Source organism: Tursiops truncatus, chromosome 4, assembly GCF_011762595.2.
Source record: "Tursiops truncatus isolate mTurTru1 chromosome 4, mTurTru1.mat.Y, whole genome shotgun sequence".
NCBI lineage: Eukaryota > Metazoa > Chordata > Mammalia > Artiodactyla > Delphinidae > Tursiops > Tursiops truncatus.
In genome coordinates this window covers 56,405,625-56,428,379 of record NC_047037.1, presented here as the reverse complement: position 1 = coordinate 56,428,379, position 22,755 = coordinate 56,405,625, and the positions used below count along the sequence as shown (strand labels likewise).

At 37.4% G+C, this 22,755-nt stretch overlaps 1 protein-coding gene across 1 annotated transcript in view; it reads left to right on the top strand.

Annotated features, from left to right (window-relative positions):
• The window catches only part of LOC101339755 (uncharacterized), a 74,715-nt gene extending 60,983 nt beyond the window's left edge, over nucleotides 1–13,732 (top strand). Inside the window, exon 5 of the mRNA XM_073804637.1 lies at nucleotides 13,605–13,732. The gene's annotated coding sequence lies outside the window, so the exon portion shown is untranslated. The remainder of the gene's footprint in view (nucleotides 1–13,604) is intronic.
• The last annotated feature ends 9,023 nt before the right edge of the window (nucleotides 13,733–22,755 follow it).

The following is a 22,755-nucleotide window of genomic DNA, read 5'->3' as shown; positions in this document are numbered from 1 at the left end:
GTGAGGTGATACCTCATTGTAGTTTTGATTTGCATTTCTCTAATAATTAGTGATGTTGAGCATCCTTTCATGTGTTTGTTGGCAATCTGTATATCTTCTTTGGAGAAATGTTTGTTTAGGTATTCTGCCCATTTTTGGATTGGGTTGTTGTTTTTTTTTTGATATTGAGCTGCATGAGCTGCTTGTATATTTTGGAGATCAATCCTTTGTCAGTTGCTTCATTTGCAGATATTTTCTCCCATTCTGAGGGTTGTTTTTTCATCTTGTGTATGATTTCCTTAGCTGCGCAAAAGCTTTGAAGTTTCATTAGGTCCCATTTTTTTATTTTTGTTTTTATTTCCCTTTCTCTAGGAGGTGGGTCAAAAAGGATCTTGTTGTGATTTATGTCATATTCTGCCTATGTTTTCCGCTAATAGTTTGATAGTGTCTGGCCTTACATTTAGGTCTTTAATCCATTTTGAGTTTATTTTTGTGTAAGGTGTTAAGGAGTTTTCTGATTTCATTCTTTTACATGTAGCTGTCCAGTTTTCCCAGCACCACTTATTGAAGAGGCTGTCTTTTCTCCATTGTATATTTTTGCCTCCTTTATCAAAGATAAGGTGACCATATGTGCGTGGGTTTATCTCTGAGATTTCTATCCTGTTCCATTGATCTATATTTCTGTTTTTGTGCCAGTACCATACTGTCTTGATTACTGTAGCTTTGAATTATAGTCTGAAGTCCGGGAGCCTGATTCTTCCAGCTCCGTTTCTCTTTTTCAAGATTTCTTTGGCTATTTGGGGGTCTTTTGTGTCTCACATACAAATTGTGAAATTTTCTGTTCTAGTTCTCTGAAAAATGCCATTGGTAGTTGATAGGGATTGCATTGAATCTGTAGATTGCTTTGGGTAGTATAGTCCTTATCATAAAGTTGATTCTTCCAATCCAAGAGTATGGTATATCTCTTCATCTGTTTGTGTCATCTTTCATTTCTTTCAACAGTGTCTTACAATTTTCTGCATATAGATCTTTTGTCTCCTTAGGTCGGTTTATTCCTAGGTATTTTATTATTTTTGTTGCAGTGGTAAATGAGAGTGTTTCCTTAATTTCTCTTTCAGATTTTTCATCATTAGTGTATAGGAATGCAAGACATTTCTATGCATTAATTTTTTATCCTGCTACTTTACTAAATTCATTGATTAGTCCTAGTAGTTTTCTGGTGGCATCTTTAGGATTCTCTATGTATAGTATCATGTCATCTGCAAACAGTGACAGTTTTACTCCTTCTTTTCCAATTTGGATTCCTTTTATTTCTTTTTCTTCTCTGATTGCTGTGGCTAGAACTTCCAAAACTGTGTTGAATAAGAGTGGTGAGAGTGAGCAACCTTGTCTTGTTCCTGATCTTAGTAGAAATGGTTTCAGTTTTTCACCATTGAGAATGATGTTGGCTGTGGGTTTGTCATATATGGCCTTTATTATGTTGAGGTAAGTTCCCTCTGTGCCTACTTTCTGGAGGGTTTTTATCACAAATGGTTGTTAAATTTTATTGGAAGCTTTTTCTGCATCTATTGAGATGATCATATGGCTTTTCTCCTTCAGATTGTTAATATGGTTTATCACATTAATTGATTTGCATATATTGAAGAATCCTTGCATTCCTGGGATAAACCCCACTTGATCATGGTGTATGATCCTTTTAATGTGTTGTTGGATTCTGTTTGCTAGTGATTTTTTGAGGATTTTTGCATCTGTGTTCATCAGTGATATGGGCCTGTAGTTTTCTTTCTTTGTGACATCTTTGTCTGGTTTTGGTATCAGGGTGTTGGTGGCCTCGTAGAATGAGTTTGGGAGTGTTCCTCCCTCTGCTATATTTTGGAAGAGTTTGAGAAGGATAGGTGTTAGCTCTTCTCTAAATGATTGATAGTATTCCCCTGTAAAGCCATCTGGTCCTGGGCTTTTGTTTGTTGGAAGATTTTTTTTTAATTAATTAATTTATTTAATTTTTGGCTGCATTGGGTCTTCATTTCTGTGTGAGGGCTTTCTCTGGTTGCAGCCAGTGGGGGCCACTCTTCATCGCGGTGCGCGGGCCTCTCACTGTCACGGCCTCTTTTGTTGCGGAGCACAGGCTCCAGACGCGCAGGCTCAGTAGCTGTGGCTCACGGGCTTAGTTGCTCCGCGGCACGTGGGATCTTCCCAGACCAGGGCTCGAACCCGTGTGCCCTGCATTAGCAGGCAGATTCTCAACCACTGCGCCATCAGGGAAGCCCCTGTTGGAAGATTTTTTAATCACAGTTTCAATTTCAGTGCTTGTGATTGGTCTGTTTTTATTTTCTATTTCTTCCTGGTTCAGTCTCAGAAGATTGTGCTTTTCTAAGAATCTGTCCATTTCTTCCAAGTTGTCCATTTTATTGGCATATAATTGCTTGTAGTAATCTCTTATGATTCTTTGCATTTCTGCAGTGTCAGTTGTTACTTCTCCTTTTTCATTTCTAATTCTGTTGATTTGATTCTTCCCCCCTTTTTTCTTAATGAGTCTGGCTAATGGTTTATCAATTTTGTTTATCTTCTCAAAGACCCAGCTTTTAGTTTTATTGATCTTTGCTATTGTTTCCTTTATTTATTTTTCATTTATTTCTGATCTGATCTTTATGATTTCTTTCCTTCTGCTAACTTTGGGGTTTTTTTTTGTTCTTCTGCAGTAGTTATTTACACTATTTTATTCTCCAGGTCACTTCTCCGTTCTTCTGCATCAGTTATTCTGCTATTGATTCCTTCTAGAGAATGTTTAATGTCATTTATTGTGTTGTTCATCATTGTTTGTTTGCTCTTTAGTTCTTCTAGGCCCTTGTTAAACATTTCTTGTATTTTCTCCATTGTATTTCCAAGTTTTTGGATCATCTTTACTATCATTACTCTGAATTCTTCTGCCTATTTCCTCTTCATTTGTTTGGTCTGGTGGGTTTTTACCTTGCTCCTTCATCTGCTATATTTTTCTGTCTTCTCATTTTTTTTAACTTACTGTGTTTGGGGTCTCCTTTTCGCAGGCTGCAGGTTAGTAGTTCCCTTTGTTTTTGGTGTCTGCCCGCAGTGGCTACGGTTGGTTTAGTGGGTTGTGTAGGCTTTCTGGTGGAGGGGACTGGTGCATGTGTTCTGGTGGATAAGGCTGGATATTGTCTTTCTGGTGGGCAGGACCGTGTCTGGTGGTGTGTTTATTATGATTTTAGGCAGGCTCTCTGCTAATGGGTGGAGTTGTGTTCCTGTCTTGCTAGTTGTTTGGCATGCGGTGTCCAGCACTGGAGCCTGCTGGTCATTGAGTGGAGCTGGGTCTTAGCATTGAGACAGAGATCTCTGGGAGAGCTTTCACTGTTTGATATTACGTGGGGCCAGGAGGTCTCTGGTGTTCCAGTGTCCTGAACTCGGCTCTCGCACCTCAGAGGCTCAGGCCTGATACTTGGCAAGAGCACCAAAACCCTGTCAGCCACACGTCCAGGTACGTGGGGAGTTTCTTGCCTTTTGGGAAGTCTGAAGTCTTCTGCCAGCATTCAGTAGGTGTTCTGTAGGCGTTGTTCCACATGTAGATGTATTTTTGATGTATTTATGGAGAGGAAGGTGATCTCCACGTCTTACTCCTCCACCATCTTGAATATCCTCCCCATCTGTGTGTTTTAGATGTAAAAACATATATTTAAATCCAGTCAGACAGTCTTTATCTTTTAACTGGATCATTTGATCCATTTAGATTTATTGTAATTACAGGTGTACTTAGATTTATTTTATCATGTTTTTGTGCTTTCTATCTGTCCTGTCTTTTCCATGAGTTTTTCTTTTTCCCCTTCTCCCTTGCTTTCTTTTGGATTGATTTTTTCCCCCTTTCATTCTTTCTCTCTCTACTGGTTTGGAAGTTATATCACCTATTTGTACTCTTTTAGTGGATACTCCAACAATTTTAGCATGCAGACTTGAACTTATCAAAGTGAAATCAATATCTTTATCATCTCCTCAAAAAATATTAGTAATTTAGAACACAGTAACACTGTCACCTCCTATACGGTACGTGCTCTTATAATGTATTTGTCTTTTCTTTTAATCCCACAAGATGACATCATCACCATCACCATTTTAATTAAAAAAATTTAAATATTTAACTATTGAAGTTTTATTATTATTGTTATTTTGTAAGGTTTGTATCTTTACTTACCTATTTACTCCTGTAATTGCTCTTCATTTTTGACTAAATCTCAGCTCTTCTACCTGGATTGCTTTCCCTCTGCCTGCAGTAAATATTTGACCTTTTTCTTTAGTGAAGGTCTGTTGATGGCAAACTCAGCCTTGTGTGTGTCTGAAATGCCTTTATTTCATACTTATTCTTGAGAGACTTTTGCAGAGTATAGAGTTCTGTTTTCTCTCAGCATATTGACAATATTCCTGTCTTCTGGCTTCTTTTCTTGTTATAGAGAAGTAAGGTTTCAGCCTAATTGTCATTCCTTTGAAGTTAATCTGTCTTTTTCTCTGGCTGCTTTTAAGAATTTCTCTTGTCTTGGTGTCTGTGCAATATCTCTGTGATGTATATAGGTGTGGGTTTCATTTTATTTTATCCCACTTGGCTTCTGGAATCTGTGGACTGGGTCTTCAGCAATTCTGTAATTTTATTGTTTTTTTAAAAATATTGCTTGGCTTTCTCCTCTTCTTTTTCTGGAATTCTGAACAGACTTTATGTTAGAACCTTTCTATCTATCTTCCACACTTCTTAACCTTTCTTCAATATTTTCCATTAAAGAAATCTCTGTATTATACTTTAGCTAAAGTATATTTAGCAATATACTTTATTTATTTTGCAGGTCCATCTATTTACTAATTATCTTTTCAGATGTATCCAATCCAACTGTTAAATCCATCCATTGATTTTTTTATTGAAGTATAATTGATTTACAATGTTTTAGGTATACAGCAAAGTGATTCACATATATATATATAATATATATTATATGTATATATTCTTTTTCAAATTCTTTTCCATTATAAGTTATTACAAGATATTGAATATAGTTCCCTGTGCTCTACAGTAGGTCCTTGTCATCCACTGAGCTTTTTATGTCAATTATTTCATTTTTCATATCTAGAAATTCTATTTGGTTCTTTTTAATATTGGCTTGGTCATGTTTTAGAGTCTTTTGCTCTTTCTGATATCCAATCCCTCCTTTATTTCTTCAAGCATATTGTAGATATATTTTTATATGTTGTCCAATATCTGAAGTATTTTTTTGGATCTGATTCTGTTGCTTTTTCTCACTCCAAGGTCCTTATTGTGTGCTTTATGACTTTAGAATGAGAGTACATACTCCTTGAAACTTTATAGGATTCCTTTGAGACCTAGGTTGAAGGTGATCTCCTCCAGAGAATTTATATCTTTGCTTCTGCCAGCTGCCAGAAGGCACTAACTACTTGAGATAAGATTAAGTGAAATTCTTAGCTTGAGGGTTTTAGATTTCCCAGGTAGTGTGAATTCTGGCTATAAACTCTCTTAAGGAACACCTTAAGGTTATGAAATCTCAGGGGAGATTATAGTTTTCCTCCTGTACTCAGTGTCAGGTTAGAGTAAGGTATTTTCCTTGCAGTCTCCTAGGGAGTTGTGTGTGGGAGGTGGCTACTTCCAATTCAGCCTTACACTGAGTACAAGGTCTTACGGGTCCCAGCTCTCGTGGAGAGCATTACCTCCCACACCTTGGATAGGCCCTGGGCATTGTCTCCTGTCCCTGTGTCTCCCGCCACCCCCAAACTGTGAGACTGAAGCTCAAGGTCACCAAGTTCTTCAAATGTCCTCAAGGTTAAAATTTACTCCAGTCTGCTTTCCCTTCTGGGTTCCTACTTTCACATAGTTTTTGTCCTTTGAGTATTTCAAACTCTTTTTTTAAGTTTTGACCAGAATTTTTATGTTTACAGTTAAAGTGGGTATCTAGTCCATTTTGCTGGAGAAATAGAAGACTATTATTATTACAATAATAAAAATATAGCTGTGTGGGCTTCCCTGGTGGTGCAGTGGTTAAGAATCCGCCTGCCAATGCAGGGGACATGCGTTCGATCCCTGGTCTGGGAAGATCCCACATGCTGCGGAGCAGCTAAGCCCGTGCGCCACAACTACTGAGCCTGCGCTCTAGAGCCCGCCAGCCACAACTACTGAGCCTGCGCACTACAACTACTGAAGTCTGTGCGCCTAGAGCCTGTGCTCTGCAGCAATGAGAAGCCTGCACACCGCAACGAAGAGTAGCCCCCCCTCCCTGCAATTAGAGAAAGCCCACACGCAGCAACGAAGACCCAACACAGCCAAAAATAAAATAAAAATAAATTTTAAAAATATATAGCTGTGTATTCATTTTTAGCAGTTCTTTTGTATTATCTTTCCCTCCAAACATGAAATAACTTCTTCACAAGAGGTCTCTGAGGTTGTCAACTTTTCATGAAGCCTTGAAACAAACTGGACAGAAATATTAGAAAGATAAAACAAGGTCTATTATACTACCAGGTCTGTCTTATTCCTAAATGAGATCAGAATTAAGTTATGTCAGTTATAACTGGGTATGTTAAATCATACAGTTATAACTGGGTATGTTAAATCAATATGTCAGAAATGGCAAAGAGGCCTCATAATAACCCTCTTTGTGGATTTGATGGATATCTGATGATAAACCTCTGGATACTTTACAGTGCAAAACAACTAAAAGCCCAGTTTCAGAACACGAGGGAAATGCTGGGTGTTGGGTATTGGGAACCTACAAAATATCCAAACCTTCCTTTAGGGCTAAAACTCTTAATCAAGCTATCATATTTGTTGAGAAACTATAAAATATACTGGCTTAACTTTCGTTACATTTTTTTTTTTTTTTTGCCTTCCCATTCTCTGAGGGTGGGATGATAGAAGGTAAAATATCAAAGGAGACTAAAAATCCCCAAACCAGGTCCTTGATTCCCAGAGTAGTATAACGACACTGTTACCATCTCCTGAGAGCAGTGCTTCCCAGACCAGGCTCCTGGAATACCCTGGATTGCCCGACATTCCCTTCGCTCTCTTTGGACTCGAAGATACTGCTAGGGAGAAAGGGAATTGGGGAGAGAAAGGGGGAAGGATGGAAGATAAACTATAAAATATGCTTTTGGAGGAAAACGATTCCCTTGACAGGGTTTTTGCTCACCTTCAGAATTTGGTAAGCTTTTTACACAGCTTGATGGACCCTGAATTTTTACCCTGCATTTGTTTGGCTTAAGATTTCGTTAAGCTTCTTAAAATAGAAGTACCTCCAGGACACAAATGTCTGCTGAACAGGGAATAGCAAATCAGTGACAGTGACCACAGGAAGTTGTGGGACTGTTGCAGTTGGAGAAGACACCCCTGTCCACAGGGGCAGCCTCTACTCAACTTGGCCAGCTGTTCATAGGCAGGAATGTGGACCTTGTGATGTTTTTCAAAAGTAGAAATCAGGGCTTCCCTGGTGGCGCAGTGGTTAAGAATCCACCTGCCAATGCAGGGGACACGGGTTCAAGCCCTGGTCTGGGAAGATCCCACATGCTGCAGAGCAACTAAGCCTGTGTGCCACAACTACGGAGCCTGCGCTCTAGAGCCCGTGAGCCACAACTACTGAGCCCGCGTGCTTAGAGCCCGTGCTCTGCATCAAGAGAAGCCACCGCAATGAGAAGCCCGCTCACCGCAACGAACAGTAGCCCCCACTCGCCGCAACTAGACTGCGTGCAGCAATGAAGATCCAATGCAGCCAAAAATAAATAAATTATTTTTAAAAAAGTAGAAATCAGCATCTTTGTGAGAAATTTCATGATTTTTAAAGTGTTAGCAACGAATCCCACATTAAAAAAAAAAACAAAAAACCACACACACAGAAAAAGCCAAACAGAACACATCTGTGGGCTGGATACTGTCCATGGGTCACCAGTTGGCAACCTTTGTTTTGGACTTTGATCCCTGGATGCCCCCTTGTGAAAGAATTTATCACCTCCTTTGCTAGAGCAGAACAGAGAGAGGGAGAGAAGAGGCGTAGGGCCACTTGTGTGGAGCTGTATGAGGACAGAGGAGAGGTGGGCGAGGGAGACGCCTGCAGCGAGGCCCTCACTGTTCTGAACGGACTGGGCCCTGGGCCAGAAAGCCATGTGGTGGATGTGCTGCCTTCTCAACAGCTGGATATGAAAGAACAAGTCAGATCCTACTTCAGGATGCTATCAATTCCAAATGTGAGCTTGCGGAGTCATTCTTTCCATATGGAATTCATAAAAGAATGTAAAAAACATTTTCAGGGGAAATATGCAATTTCCCTGGAAGATAAGTAAGTTTATAACACTATTTACATAAAATGAATGAAAGCTACTTATAGGTAATTCTTTCCTAGTCATTGATTAAACAGATCTCAAAAGACTTAACCCAGGCAACATTCCTTAGTTTTGTTACATGAAAAAAAATTTTTATAACACATCATTTTAGCTTGTTTAGATGGACTTTTAACCATGCTCTGAATATAAGATCTCATTGTGTTGCATCAAGCCTGCTTACAACCCTCAGGTGGGCGGCAAATGGTATAATCCCTCCATCCCCCATGGGTTGGTAAATGTTCCCACTTTTTTTTTTTTTTTTTTTTTGTGGTACCCGGGCCTCTCACTGTTGTGGCCTCTCCCGTTGCGGAGCACAGGCTCTGGATGAGCAGGCTCAGCGGCCATGGCTCACGGGCCTAGTCGCTCCACGGCATGTGGGATCTTCCCGGACCGGGGCACGAACCCGTGTCCCCTGCATCGGCAGGCGGACTCTCAACCACTGCGCCACCAGGGAAGCCCCCCCCACTTTTTTTTTTTTTTTTTTAACATTTGTCAGAAAACGCTTTATGACTGAAATATGACAAATGGCACATATTTAAAGTGTGCCATTTGGTAAGTTTTGACATGTGTGTGTACCAGTGAAACCATCACACAATCAAGATAAAAAACATATCCATCACCTACTACCATGAAAGTTTCCTTGTGTCCTTCTGCATCTTCCTCCAACCCCCAGGTAACTGCTAATCTGCTTTCTGTCACTAAAGATAAGTTTGCATTTTCTAGAATTTTGTAGGAATGGAATCATACAGCGTGGCCTCTTTTGTTTGGCTTTTTTCACTCAGCATAATTATTTTGAGGTTCATCATGAGTACTGTGTTTATCAGTTCTCTTGCTGAGTATTATTCCATTGTGTGAATGTAAGAGTTTATACTTGTTGATAAAAATTTGGGTTGTTTTCAGTTTTGGGCTCCTTACAAATGGGGTACCATGAACGTCGGTGTACAAGTCTTTGTATGATCATACGCTTTCAGTTTGCTTGGTAAATAAATACGTAGGAATGGAACACCTGGGTCATATGGTCCCATATATGTTTAACTATTTTAGGAAATACCAACTATTTTCCAAGGTGGTTATACTGTTTCATATGCCCATCAGTAGTGTAGGAGAGTTCCAGTTCCTTCACATCATCTCTAACACTTGGTATTGTCTGTCTTTTTGGTTAAACCCATTCTAGTGGGGGTGAGATGGTATCTCCGTGTGGTTTTAATGTACAAGTTACTAATGAGCATCTTTTTATGTGCTTATTTGCTCTTTATATAACTTCTTTGAAGTGGCTGTTGAAATCATTAACTGGATTGTGTGGCATTACTGAGTTTGAGAGTTCTTTTTGTGTTCTGGATTCAAGTCCTTTATCAGATAAATGATTTCCCAGTATTTTCTTCCAGTCTGGGCTTGATTTTCATTCTTTTAACAGTGTCTTTTGAAGAGCAGAAATTTAAAATTTTGATGAAGTCCAATTTACCAGTTTGTTTTCTTTCAGATTGTGCTTGTGTGTTGTATCTAAGAAATATTTGCCTACACCAAGATCATAAAGGATTTGTTTTACGTTTTCTTCTAGAAATGTTAGAATTTAAACTTAGGCTTTTAAAAACAAATAGTTTATTTGTTTAATTTTTAAATTGAAGTATAATTGACCTACAACACTATGCTAGTTCCAGGTAGGTGTACAACATAGTGATTCAATATTTCTATATTCCACAGAATAATCACCACTGTTCCCAGTTCTTTATGAGCTTACTGAAATATCTCCTTCCCTCTTCCCACAAAGGACAGCCTTTTCTACCTTGGGGAGGAAGAGAAACATAGACTACAATGACAGAGAACCGCCAGATGTGCACAGGAAGCTGCCATCCAGTGCTGCAGAGGACTGAGCCATGCTGCTAGGGTTTGCAATGATAGGCTTCTCTGTCCTAATGTTCTTCTTGCTTGGAATAACCATCCTAAAGCCCTTCATGCTCAGGTAAGAAACAGAGAGAGGAGACCTAGAATTTCCAGTTCAAATCAGGTGCAAGCACAGTGGTAGAGGAGGGGAGGGGAGGCTGGCTTTGGTTTCTCCAGAATCCCTGTTCCTCTCTCAGTGCTGGGAGGCAACTGGGTGTGGAGGAAGAGGTGGTAAGAAAGTGGAAGATACTCCTTTGCCGCTCCCCTCCTCCAATCTCAAAATTCTTTCAACAATGGTCCACATATTAGATATTTCTGTAGGTAGTAAAGTCTTTCTTTAACATGTAGATATCCCAGGGAAGGGGATGAGCATGAGCTTTTGCATGAGCATAACAAAAGTTTTTTGAGTCTGAGTTTTTTGAGTTTGCTAATAGCTACCTGGCACATAGTAGTTGCTCAATAAATATTAGTTTTCTTCCTTTTAAGTAGTTTCCTTAGTAAATACATGTAATAAGTTACCATTTATTAAATATATATGTCAAATATATATTATATTTTATCCTATTTAAACCTATAGCAAGTCCATGATGGAAGTATTATTTTATTACTTAACTTTCATTTTATGAATGAGAAAGCTGAGGCTCAGAAAGGCCAAGTAGAATACCCAAGGTCATATAGCCAGTAAAGAATCTGCCTATTCATTCTGATATAAGACTCTTTGCCTCCTGATACTTAACTGAAGTTTGCTGCAGTGAGGAGGATGGGAGTGTTGATTAGGGTTGTAGAGGAGCTGTTTAATTTTGGAGACAGGCTCACACGACATGGGGTACTTTGGAGGAGGGTGGCACTGGGTAGGGGGTAAGCAAGGTATACCTCCCCTTTGGCTAGCCGAAGAGCAACAGAAGGCCCAGGGGGTAGGGGAAGAGGGAGGCCTAGGAGTTCAGTGAAGAAAAAGGTCATAGAAAAGGAACTGTATGGCCTGCTTTTGTTATTCTGATATCAGATTCATCTCCCACCACTCCTGAGTTACCATTGTTAGGGCAATAATATGGAGGTTATCCTCCACTATAGCACACAGTGCCACCATTGGAAGGATTCCAGGGGAATTGTCTCTCTGATATTAGCAGCAGGAGAATCTGTTCTGCTCCTGATCAACCAGTTTGCTTTTATTCAGTGGACACCAGGAATCTTTTATCTAGTTGTGTTTCCTTCATTGCTTTGGCTGCTAGGAAGCTCAGAGCCAAATTTGTGGCCCAGCTTTTATAACTATAGGGGATCTTATGGTCTGGAGGCTACATGTTTGTACCTTACTCTTGCCTTCATTCTAGCTTTCTACCTTCCTTTTCCTGTTACTCCGTTTTCCATCTATATATCTATATCTGCATTACAACATCTACATAAGTTCAATAAATGTGTGAGTGTGTGCATGTGTGTGCAGGTCAGATTATTTTTTTTTAATGTGATATATTTGGGAGATGGTTTGAAGTTACCTTCTGTAAGCTAGTACCAAACTGTTACTCATATTTAAAACTTACTTTTCTAAGCATTTCTGGAAATAGTTTGCTGGAAGTAATTAAGGGAATGTTTAAGAGTGGTGAGTTCTCATCTCTCTTGCCTTGTGATCTTGTGCCACCAGAGAATAGTTTTGCTTCATAAAAGATGAAGGTTTTGCTTCATAACAGTTGAGAGGCTTGGGTAGCTCATACCTATCCCCACTCCCTTATACCCTCATTTCTCAATCAAACGATGGAATTTGTCTATTTGTAGACAAATAGACACACAATACTATTGAAAGAACATGCTGAATGTTTCAGCCTTAAATACATTCCTGGTTCTACCTGAAAGCCTCTGGCCTGGCCCTTGTACATAGGAAAGAATATCCCACTCTCTATATTTGAGCTTCCTGAAATCCTCAAGGAAGGTTCAAATCAAACTCTGTTTGGCACTTGGTTAGGATTTAGAGAGTTTTAAGTTCTAACAGAGAAAGGCAGACAACTCTAAATACTTAAAGATGCCTGGTCTAAATAAGTAGAGAAATTAATTTTGTGAAAATCAGGCCAGTGCTAAACCTGTGAAGGAACCTTATTTTCCATTTTTGCATTTTCACTTGCCCAGTATTTTATTCCTCTAAGGCCATATCTAGTGATTTTTTTTTTATGCCCTGGGCCTTGAGATCATATTAAAATGCAGTGTGTCTCAGTTTGTTATGTTAGTAAAGAAAAATGATTACATACAGTCCAAGATCTTAATGAGAGTGCAGTCTGAACCTAGCTAAACAAGGCTTTTCAAACATTCTGGCTTTAGAATTTGCTAATCTAACTTCTTGTGTTTAAGGCGCAGGGAAGTAAACACAAAGACTCACCTAGATGTGAGTGTGAGGATACATGAGGAGGTGGACCTGTGCATTCAATCGGAGCCTTTCCTCTCACTCTCGTTTACTTTATCTTGGACCTGTTCTCTAATTATTTTATACACAAGTGTCCTTTCTCTTCAACACCACCGCAAAGTCTTCATGGGCAGGAATTTTGTCTGCCCCGTCTCATTGCACCTGTGACATTCTGTATATGCAGTGCATGTGTAAATTCTCAAGGAATGTTTAAAATTTAATTCAGTACAACACGTATTGAGCTTCTACTGTGTGAGAGGCATTGTGCTTTATGCTTTGAGGAACATAAAGACGAATAGGATATAGTTCTTGACCTTAAGGAAATTACTAATAGTAAAAACATGGCAAGTTTTCTAATGAGAGATTCCTCATATGATTTGCATTTGCCTCTTTGGAAGTAGAGTGGAACTGTACCTTGTTACCACAACTTTCGGAGGCTATGTTGTCTAAGAGCCCTGTGGTTGGACTTCTTCCAAAGGCACATTTTCACCAGGACAAGCCAGTGGGTGCATCTTGAAATGATGAGGCAGGAGAGAGAAGATTTCTGAGTGTGAATCTTTGTGGTTACGGTATTTAGGATAATATTGCACAAAGTGTGGTTCTCCAAATACCTGCAACTTAAATATTATTAAATATACAGATTCATGGGCCTCAACTTGGATCAACTGAACCCGAATCCCTGGGAGTGAAATCATAGAACCCACGTTTTAACAAATTCTTCATTCTAAGAAACCCACTCAGGTGATTCTGAAGTTTGAAAACCATTGATCTATAGTGAGAAATATGCAAGGAGGGTCTTAATTGAGATGGAACTTGGCACTTTGCTGCTGTTTGTCCCATTGCAAGCTTCTCCATGCTCCCAAATCATTAGATGCCTTCTGTAATCATCCTACATTGCTCTGAAATAGATGCCTTGGGTTACCACATTAGAAATATAGGACTAAATTTTCTAGGGGTGAAAATCATTTTTTTTTTTTCCAAATTGAAGCACTCAAGAGAGAAGAATCTAACTGCACTATCATCCACACGCACATCTTGGACGACTGGATGGACTGTCTTTCACCTGTGGTGTGGACTGCCAATGTCAGGGCAAGTACCCGTGTCTGCAGGTGTTTGTGAAGCTCACCCATTCAGGTCAGAAAGTGCTCCTACATTATAATGAAGAGGCTGTCCAGATAAATTCCAAGGTAGTGTAAAGTTCATGTAATGAAACAGTTCTAATTACAGCAACTTTTCCATGGCAGACTGTCCCTAGCAAGGCGCAGTAGCCATCTCTAGATAAACCTGTTTTCTTCCAGTGAACATTGTGACAATGACCCAATCAGGATAAATGAAGCTAAAAGCATTCTTGGAGGAAAAATGGGGTATATAGAAAAGAGAGGTCATATTGGTGTCTGGAATTTAAAGACTGGGCCAATGAACAGAATTATTCATCATTCTTATTTTTGGCAGTCTTATTTTTGGAGGCCCCATTTCCCATCATATCGAAAACGTTAAAATGTACTTACAGTCCACCTTAAATCAAACAAGTAATTTTTCTTATCAAAGAAATTTAAAGATTATCCTTTAAAGGATACTGAACAGGTTCATATGATTTAAAGGGTACATTTTCACATAACTATAAAAGTTGAGCTGTATTAGATTAGTTGACATTTTACACTTTGTTGTGTTTACTTAAGCACTAATTTCAATCTGATGAGTTTGGTTTTCTATTTTGGATGCAGTAATCTTTAAGGTCTCAAACAGTTTTGTGGCCCTTGGCACAGTGTCGTGAGTGCTTGGTGGATATGGCGATAAACCTCAATGTCTTTATTCCCACATCCTGTTTAGTGCTCAGAAATGGCCATTTCACTATTTGCCCTCCTGGCAACCCTTCCCCATGAGCTATGTAATAGGTTTCATCACCTTCTGAGATTAAAACTCCTCATAGCTTCAGTCTGAAGCAATTTCAGAATTAAAGCTTTTGTTTAAGTGCTTGTTTTCAGAGACAGTGCCCTCACCTTTCTTCCTCCTCCATATTCCTAGTGCTTCTATACACCTAAGTGCTACTGGGATAGAAATGATTTGCTCGACAGTGCTCTGAATATAAAGGAATTCTTTGATCACAAAATGGGACCCCCTTTTCATGCTTCCACACTCCAGACAGCCGATCCGAAGATGTCATTCTCATAAATAATGTGACCAAATGGTTATCTTCCACTGTTTATTTTGGCCTTCATGACTGATAAATGGCGCCCTGATAGTTGGCATGGTGAGATTAACACAATACCTGTCCCTCTTATGTGAAAAATATAGCACTGCACTTAGAGACGAGGTAAGTGCGAAGTTCCTTACATGGCACAGCATCAATTTAAACTGTGGAGTGTTGGGAGGAGCAAAGGAAGGAGCAGAGAAATCTTAAGATGGTGGCCAAAGTCCGGGCCTTCAGATACCTGCAATTTCTGCACTTGAGGACCTAATTATGCCTGCTTGCAAACTAACTGCATAGAAGCAAGGTATGACATTTCATGTGGGAAAGAAAAATCTCATTAAAAAGTCTCATTAGGTATTTATTTATTCTATAAATACATATAAATTCACCATCTTTTTTTTACTCCAAATCTCTCCACATCAGCCGGGAAGCATTTTTTGTTTCCACAGGGCAAAATGAGCTCAGTCATTGTGCTTCATCTAATATCAGCTCTAGCTAGAACTTGTCATTGTGGAAATAAATGAGGAGGGTTTCTAAGCTATTGAGCACTGAACAGCCAGTCTAGTTCTATGCAACATAGTTCACATTAAAACATTTCTCAAGTCTTAGTGAAGAGCAGTTCATTCACTATAGAAGATAATAATCTGATAATTTCAGAAAATGTGGACCTACTGTTTTACCTCACCATCCATGAGAAAGGAGGAAAGCCGCTGCCTAGGAAGTTCACTAAGCTTAGCCTTATTTGTACTTAACCTTGCCGTGTACCATGTGACTTTTCTTTGAGTGACAAGTTTTTCTAATTATGCTTTCCGTAAGCGCATTTTGTTCTTTGTGTACATTCTGGAGGGAGTGAGAGCTAGAAATGTGTTATGAAGTAGGGAGAAGCTGTACTGGATGGAATTTAACATTCATCTCAGGTAATCCGCATCATAGAAAAGTCCCACATGGATAGTCAACAATTGTCCGTACTTTAATTAATGAATCAACCATGGTTATTAAATACTGTTACAAGACTCTCCGAACAAGTGCTTTCCAGGTTAAGGTGAATATGAGTTGAAAACAGAGTTCGTTTTGAAACCAGTGTTCCTCAAAGTATCTTTACAATTTTACTAAAAATGTTGTACATCATGGACAATAGAAAGAATGACTTTTGAAACAACTTTTATACGTAGATGTAATCAAAACAGAAACTTTGACTCTAAGCCAATTTAATTCTTTTTAGCAAATAAGTGCAAGTCACACATTATTAAATAAAATGAATAATAGAGCACTATTGACTTCACCAGCAGTGAACAATTTTGGTGTTTTCTCCTCTTTCTAGTGTGGAATAGTGGCGAGAACATGTATCTCAGAGTACAATTTTTTTGAATTTGTAGGCCATAATTACAACTTTTCAGATATGTATCCTTGGGCAATTCAGCTGAACTGTTTGAGCCACTCTTATCTATAAAATGGGGATGATCTCTTCTTTCATGAGGTTATTTTTAGAGAAGAAACAAGGAAGAGTATGTAAAACACCTAGCTTAGTTTCTGGTACGTAGCAGAGGTGCTCAAAAATGTTTGTTAGTAGATAACAAAACTTTTGCTAAGTTTTAGTTTTCAGTCAGCCTTATCCCTCTTCTGGGTATATACCCAAAGGAAATGAAATCAGGATCTCCAAGAAATATCTGTATTCCCATGTTCACTGCAGCTCTAGTCACAAGAGCCAAGATATGGAAACAACCTAAGTGTCCATCAACAGATGAATAAATTGTGATATATGTATATATGTATGTGTGTGTGTATATGTGTGTGTGTGTGTGTGTGTGTGTGTGTGTGTGTGTGTATAAATACATGCAATGGAATATTTTTCAGCCTTAAAAAGAGATCCTGCCATTTGCAACAACATGGATGAACCTGGAGGGCATTGTGCTAAGTAAAATAATTCAGACACAGAAAAGAAAAAACTGCATTTCACTTATATGTAGAATCTAAAAAAGTCAAATACATAGAAAGCAGAGAGCAGAATGCTGGTTACCAGGGGTGGGGAGGTGGGGGAAATTGGGGAGATGTTGGTTAAAGGGTACAAACTTTGTTATAAGATGAATAAATCTCGAGATCTAATGTACAGCATGATGACTATAGTTAATACTGTATTGAATACTGGAAATTTGCTAAGAGAATAGAGTTTAGGTGCTCTCATCACGCACACACACAAAAGGTAACTATGTGAGGAGATGATACGTTAATTGGCTTGACTGTAGCAATCATTTCACTATGTATATCAAATCATCATATTGTAAACCTTAAGTATACACAATTCTTATTAAAAATAAATTCAAGCGGTCTTGGTACCTTTTGTTGGACAGCTGGGTATAGGGGCTGGGGTAGGGAGCTGCAGGAAAGGATTCCTCCCCACCTTCTCTTGGCTAAATATCATATGCATTTAAGGTCCAGAACATGATGTTTAAAAGGTCGTAATAAGTTATTTTGTATGCCAAAGACTTCCCCATAATAAAATATATGTATGCAGACACACTTTAAATCATTCTGCAAATTGAGATTCTCTAGATTTCTTAAATTAAGGGCACATATCTATTCCATTTCTTAGTAAGTTTGACACCCATCTAACAATATGCAGTTCTTTGGATTTTTCTTCTAACAAATTCAAAACAGTCTGAAACCTGAAGTGCATGAAAGTGTGAAACCTAAAGTGTTTCAAATACTACAATTTTCCATTTATTTAGTGGCTACTTGGTCCATGTCAGGAAAGAGAGACATTATGCTTGAAGAACAAAGTCAGTTTACAACAATGTTAACTCAAAGTCACTCTAACCATTTGGAAAATAAACAAAATTTTAGCAATTATTTGCTGTGAATTGCTTAGAAGTACTAAATATCAATGCCCATGTGAATTACTGGTCCAAGAAAAGCCCAGACTTACCTTTTGCAAGGTTTATGACAGCTGAATGCAAAACCAGTTTGCTTCTAGCTGAACTTCACTTTTAGGTTCTAGTCATCAACTGACTTGGGAAAAAGTCTGTCCACACATACAAACACATTCATACATGTATGTGTACACATATATTTCTGCTTAAAATACAAGCACATAATTCTTCATGCTTAAAGGAAGTTAATATTTAAACAGGTATTTCTCTAATATTCATCACTTTACTGGGACAGAAAAATTGGCTTTTAAGGCATAATAGTTTCAGGTTTTTAGTCAACTATACTTAGTCATTATTGACAAGAACTCAAATTCAGCTAAATTTTGATTATTAGCAACACTGGTGTGCTGTTAAGTATTAAAAAGAAATGGCAAAATATAATTATCACAGTTTTTTGTTTAACATATAGTACACTAAGGATTGTTTGGACACAAGTCAAAGTAATATTTTTTTTTAATAAACAGCGTGACGTTACAGACTGCAAAGTTAAAGTAAAGCAGACATTGACAGTTTCTGATGAGCATAAACAGTAAGTGCAGTCACAGGCCAAACTTCTTGCCAGGAACAGCAAGACTGGGGAGAGGTCTTAAATTTAGTGACACTGTATTATTCTATATTCTCAGTACAACAACACATGCACTTGCTGTGTCAAATACTTTTTGGGCCATCATTAAAAGAACATTTAAAAACATTTTCCTCCTAACTAATGCAGTATACCATAGGACTCCAACTCATTGAATGACAAAATATAGTGAAATAGATTTGCTACAATAAATCGGGCTAAAGAGGGTGATGGGAACTCCTTTTTGAAGCTTCCAAAGTCAACAGTTGATGTATCAGTACTCTAATTTTGGTAGTGCCACATTCCCAAGATGTTACGTTCTAAAAGCATACATTCCTTTAGATTTTATTCAATCCAATAAAGTCTGAGGACTGAGTCACATTGAAACCATTAACTGCATTAGAAACTTTGGTTCCATAGCCAAAAACATTTCTACAAATCAGATGAAGGCCAAGCTGTCCAGTACTCTTAGGAACATAAATCTGATAAGAGGATTTTTCTTATGAAATCAGTGGATAGTGACCACATTTGGAAATTTATACTAGAATTAAGGAGTTTAGCCTTATTAAAGATATTCTGAGAAAATAATAAAACAGTGAAGGTTTTCTGCCTCCTTGCTATCCTAGGATTAACAAAAGAAAGAATCACCTAAAAGTATACATGGCTTTTAGCATAACCACAAAATTATTGTAGTGAGAGATTAAATAATGTTTTAGATAGATTCATAAACTTAATTTAATGCTTACAAAATGCATTACCCTCCCCATACTTACCAACATGAGGACTGGAGTCTACTGTTGGTAGTGAAAATCAGCTACCAAACTACACTAATATGTACAGTGGACTGATTTTACTTTTTTCTTCCCTGCTAAAACTCTTAAATGTAGTTGTGTAAAAATTAAGTCGTTAAGATTTTCTTATGGCTCATAACTATCACTTTATGCCACCTAGCATGGCTGAAATATGAACATATCTAAAACCAAGCAAAAGGAATGGCGCTGCATTGATAAAAAGTGCAAAACCTTACTCAAGTGGAGTACTTGAAGGAAATAAGCTTGTTTAAAAACTAACATCCCAACTTGGGAAACTCCTAATCAATTTTAAACTCTTCTGAATTTTAGAACCTTGATGTTTACAGCTTTTATAAAGGATGCCTCTTGACTAGGGCTAGCAAGCACTGTGTATACAAATAGAAATGTCTGCAAATATACACACACCAATTTCACTAATAATAAAGAAAACAAAACTAATTTCAAATGCCGAATTCAAGAAGCCAGTACCATGAACCTCCTGGCACTACTGCCTTTTCCTAATGGTTGGAGCAAAGATTAAATTTTAACACAAATTTTTTCTTAATGTCTCCAATGCCATTAAAAACAAGGCATGCCAACTCTGACTTTATAAATCTAAAATACAGTGCCCTGCAAATTTCTGTCGTATCAGAGCCGGAAGTACTGAATTATTGACTCATCTATTTTTTTTCCTTATTAACCTTCTGAGGTAGAGTTACCCATCCAATTTTATCAGGACCATAGTTATCGTAAGCTAAACACTATATTCTTTTCAGAAAGTGAAAATAACTTCGAAGAGAAAAGAAAAAAGGCTTCCCAGGCCATGGCACATAAGATACATTTACAATTTTTAATGTAATAATTAAAAAATAAAAATGGTTTGTCTTTATATTTTAAAAAACAGCCCAGCTGTATTATTCTCTGTCACCAAGAATTATTGATATTGTCTGAGGATTCTATCAGTGCTAAATTATTAGTTCAGCCTTCACAATCCCATCCTTGATGAAGAGTTAATTCCCTCATGTACGCACAATATACTCTCACAACTTGCAGCCATCTCTTAGTGCCCGATCTGAGCAGGATGGATATGAAGGATGTAATTCATTCAAGCAACTCCTCCCTCCACATTCCCCTCTTCTCAAAAACATCTGAAGTATGAAAGTTGTTTTTGAATGGTAGAAGCACCACAATCCATAATACCACATATGGTCTTTAAACTGAAGTATTTTAGTGATGTCTTGGACATCAAAATCAATTTTTAAGGTGGATTTTGAATGTGTGGGTCCAGCCCAGGTCTGCAGTTTGTGCAGATACAGAAACAAAAGGAACTTATAACATTCAGAAAAAGTTAACTTGCTGATTTTAAAATAATGCTGGAAATTAAATTTCTTCAAAAGTTGGCAAGCATGAGCTACTGGTCATGATATGAATTAAATGGATTTACAAATCATTAAGAAACCCAAGTTTATGTACTGTGAAATTTCCATGGTGCCTTTAAAATAGGCTGCTCATAATTTTTTTAATAAATGCCAAATCACTAGATTTTTGATGGAAAAAAAATACAGATGGACTGTGTTTTACCTATTTGAAAATCACCAATCCATTTAAAATAAAATCCAAGAGGGTATATACATTCTAATCAAGTAATTGATTATTTTCCTGATTAATAAGAACTACACTTTACACAAAATACTTTATCAGCAGCTGTTTTCTTCAAAAAACCAATAGTCATAGTTTCACAGTTGAAAAAGTTACACATTAAAATATTTTACAATTCATTGTATATTCACCAGGTTCCCATTTCCTAAAGGGCTTGTAATATAAAGCAGATTAGAAGGGAAAAACCTCAAAGTTGATTACTTTGACACTAAGTTTTACAGAGGACACTAAGAACCACAAAAAGCTTAGGTTCTATCGTAAAATAGTGACCAAATTCCATTCTTCTTTAAAAAACCCAATTAGAAACATCTTTTTAAAAAACCAAATTCCACAACATGAGCAACAGATTTTAAATTAACAGCATTCTAAAAATCTTCAAAATAAATGATTTTATATAGCTGAGAATGATAAAAAGTTAAAGCATGATTTTCAAATACTTATTTCTTGCTAGAATGTGTTTAAATTAGTTTTATTTTCTTTAAACCTGATTTTCTTCTTTTCTCCAAAATAGTCACTGAAGGAAATATTGCTCAAGTGACCAAATGAAACTGTTGAGCCAATACTCAGTTATACCACATTCAATGACAAGGATGGTCAGTCATAGAAACTGACCAACTGGAATTGATCTCTGATACTCAAGTACCTGGAAGTAGCTATATTATCACTGACTTGAAACATATCCTAGTCACCCCATGTAGCATTTAATTCAATTTCTGGTTCCTTGCCTTCTGAGTACTACCTATCCATTTTCCCTTATTTTTAAGGTTGTTTACATAAACTCTGCTTGGATTTGTTTGAAATGTACTTTGCATTTAGCTAGTTCATTTAATGTATATTCTTTATAGAATTTGTCTACATTTCTTCAAACGGAATTAATTTGGTTGTAATAACTTAAAAATAAACGTAAATGATAAAAGTTATGTGGCTTGTGTTTTAATGGTGGAGAGGTCCTAGGGGAAGGGGAACTATCTGGACTGATGTGAAAAATGCAAAAATTGTATAAACTTTGTGCAAGGAAGCTCAAAGCTTTTTTGGCACTCAGTAAAACACAGTTCTCTGTTAAAAACTTCAGATTCCACCATCAAAGCTTCAGATTTGTACCATTTCACTGAGTTTTCCTGTAATTAATCCCTGATATAGAAAATACTGGGATGTTAGTATGTATTAACTGAATAAATCTAAAAGACACTAATTGTTAATCATGAAATTTTAATGTTATGAAATCTGTATCTGCAAAAGAATCTATCTGGTCTCCTGCTTAAAACAAAGTTTAAATTCTTCTTAACTATTCTAAGACAGTTTAGGGAAGTAAGTTCCCTAAATAAGTCCCCAAATTTATTTTTCTTGCTGGCAATATTATGTACATGCTTTAGTGAGGTACCTAAATCTCCAGTAATTATGCCCTTTAAGGGTTCTAAAATAGTCAAATATTAAGAGTATTTGTATTAGAGTCCCGTTCACTATTCAAGACTTCTACTATAGGTAACTGATTTCATAAATGAATATTTTTTAAGTGATGCTGTATAAAATGTGCAGTCTTCATAAAGTTGTACTCCAATAATATGCCTAGTCTAGAAAACTGTCAGTAAATTATTGCACTTTTTCTGGTGTGGCACCTGGACATTTGCTAAAGCTATGTCCTAGGGCATTAATCATTCATTTGAAATACTGAGTAAAATATCAGATTGTAGAGTGATAACTAGCCTTAGCCCCTACATCTTGGGTTAATGTTTTTCAAAATGTTTAAGAATGTATCCTGTGCTCAAATGCAATTTAATAAAGTTGGAGAGTGAGTCCTGACAACTCGGAAATGGGACATGATCTTAAAATGGTTTAAGGCCCTAATTTTATTATGGAGATACTGAATAAATAGGCTAAAAAGGTAAAAAGTTCATGGTTTCTATTCCCCCTATTATAAAGTATTATTCATGAACATACCTTGGTAGAGGGGTTAAGCAATCAGGAAGATAGTCTAAATTGTGTTAATTTTGATAACTAATTTCATATGG